Source organism: Nerophis ophidion, linkage group LG01 (genome assembly GCF_033978795.1).
Source record: "Nerophis ophidion isolate RoL-2023_Sa linkage group LG01, RoL_Noph_v1.0, whole genome shotgun sequence".
NCBI classification, from domain to species: domain Eukaryota; kingdom Metazoa; phylum Chordata; class Actinopteri; order Syngnathiformes; family Syngnathidae; genus Nerophis; species Nerophis ophidion.
In genome coordinates, this window is record NC_084611.1 from 6,444,014 (window position 1) to 6,446,513 (window position 2,500).

The following is a 2,500-nucleotide window of genomic DNA, read 5'->3' on the forward strand; positions in this document are numbered from 1 at the left end:
CAGAGCACTTCTCTGTGGTGATTGTGCAAAGGTAGTGAGAGCAACTGCAAGCTGCCGAAATCAAAGTAACATAACTACAAACTTAACCAATGCAAAAGTAGTAGATTTAAGCACAAAATAAAATAAAACAAACACAACAAATGTAGAAACACACATTTTTACAAGGGAGTTCAGGGTGCGCATCGTGCATTCAATTAGTTGCAAGCGTTGCATGGAACTCTAACTAAAAACATGATGATCATGTTGACTGAAGTCTTTGCATCTTACAGTTTCATTAATTTATCCATTGAGTGGATAATTTACAATGAAATAAGGTATTGTGTGTCAATACTGCCGCCACCTGCTGTCAGCCACAATTGATTGCTTTCACCTGTGCTAATTGGAGCCAATCCATAGGGCACTTAAAGTCAGTTGACAGATCATCTCTAATCAGTGTTGTGTGACACGGATTACACTTGAATTGCTATTGCGACATCCAGTGGACACATTTAGAACAGCAGTTTCCTTCATTCAAAAAATGCAGCTTGTTTTTATATTTAGCAATCAAAGCTGTTTGCGGGCTGGTTACGGCGCGCGGGTCATACGTTTGACAGACGCTGCTTTTGAGAGAAAACTAGTTAAATACATTTCAGAGTAGGGATGGGTACATTTTATTTTTGAACCGGTAGCTGGGAATCGATACCGGTATACGGAACGCTACTTCTGTGTGTGTTTATGTGTTAAGAAATGTTTATTTGTTTAATCACAAATTCTGTTTTTGATTCAACATTTAACAGTGAGATGATAATAATTGTGCTTTCCAGTTTTCTGGTTACATTTGTGAGTCTCCTTTGCAAGGATTGACTTTGCATGCAGTGGCAATTCTTTGATGTCAGTCGTGGAAAGACCACTCTCTACCATTAACTTGAATCTACTCTTTTGTTGCCCCCTACAAAGTGTGCATACTGTAAGTGTTGTACACACCAGCTGGTTGATTTGTAACGGGCATCTTAGTAGTGGTTTTCATTACCAAACTTGGAGGTTTTGAAAATGGCCATGTAAAACTGCTAATGCTAACCAGTAGCATGTCTTTGACGAATCCAATATAAATTAGCGTTGAGCCGACGCATTTGTAAAAGTGAGGCCTTACTTCATGTTTGAGTGTTTTCTATAAGGCATAATTGCTTGGTTGGCATGGAAAATAGTAATATTATCGACAGGAAGTCCAATTTGGGTGCTGCTCGTGTGTTTGTTTCTCTGCCAAGTGCTTGAGCCGGTGTCGAGTCTGCAACCAGACGTGCTGCGAGCGCGTCAGAGAATATTAAAACATGTCACAGTTTGGTTTGATATGACTTGATACCCGGTGGTTCCAACAGAATTCGGGCAGTGTCTATAAAAGTACGGAATTCAGAGTATTATCATTTCAATATTTAATCATTTATTGTTAAGTCTACAGCCTGCATTTATTCATACATTCAACACTTTTTTAGTCTTTAAACTGTATTCTTATATCTTTATTTTTTAAATTTAATTCATTGTATTATTATGCATATATAATCAATGAAATTTATTTTAGAATTAGATTTACAGATAAATCTAATTTTAATAGTGAACAAACGTGAAATGTGAGAGACTTACAGTCCGAGCAGATGAGATCAATCTGCCTTCGAGGTTTATGACGTCCTTCACATTCCTCTGACGTGCTGGGGAGATTTGTCTTGTCAGGGCAAAAAAAAGGCTCAAGTTGGAAACCTGACAGGTGGGAAAACTGGAAAGGAGAAAAATGCCACAATACTCCTAATAGAAGAGACAATAAGGTCAATACATGTACTGTACTGTATATATATTGACTACATGTACTGTATATTGACTGCACAGTGACTGTATATTGACTACATGTACTTTATATTGACTGTACATTGACTGTATATTGACTGTATACTGACTGTACATGTACTGTATACTGACTGTACATTGACTGTACATATACTGTACATGTACTGTATACTGACTGTACATTGAGTATATGTTGAGTGCACAGTGAGTGTACAGCCCAGAGAGGTTTTGAAGTCAAGTACTGGTGATTCAGTCCGAGGGAGGCCCAGGTGAGACTGCCAGGAGGTTTAGTTCCAGTTGGCAGCCAGCGTGCTGTACAGTCAGAAAGTATAAATAGAAATGAAGTGCAAGAAGGCCAAATGATCTCCAGACGAGCTGCACTAAGACGCCCACAGTGTTTGTGTACTCTGCTATTTCACTGCTATTGTTGCCATGGCATCCAAGATGGACCATGCTGCACATTTCAAGTAGATAGAGACCCATTTGCGACAATATCGCTAACAATAATTTTCTTAAACATTTGGAAGATCGCTCAATGGTTTTTGATCACGGTTATAATCAGAACAATAAGCAAAACATAAAACATGTTTTTTATATACATAAAATCTCTCTCTCTCTCTCTCTCTCTCTATATATATATATATATATATGTATGTATGTATGTATGTATGTATATATGTATATA

At 37.6% G+C, this 2,500-nt stretch overlaps 1 protein-coding gene across 1 annotated transcript in view; it reads left to right on the plus strand.

The window, feature by feature from the left end:
- The window catches only part of prss12 (serine protease 12), an 84,987-nt gene that overhangs the window by 71,283 nt on the left and 11,204 nt on the right, over positions 1–2,500 (plus strand). The gene's annotated exons all lie outside the window — the stretch shown is intronic.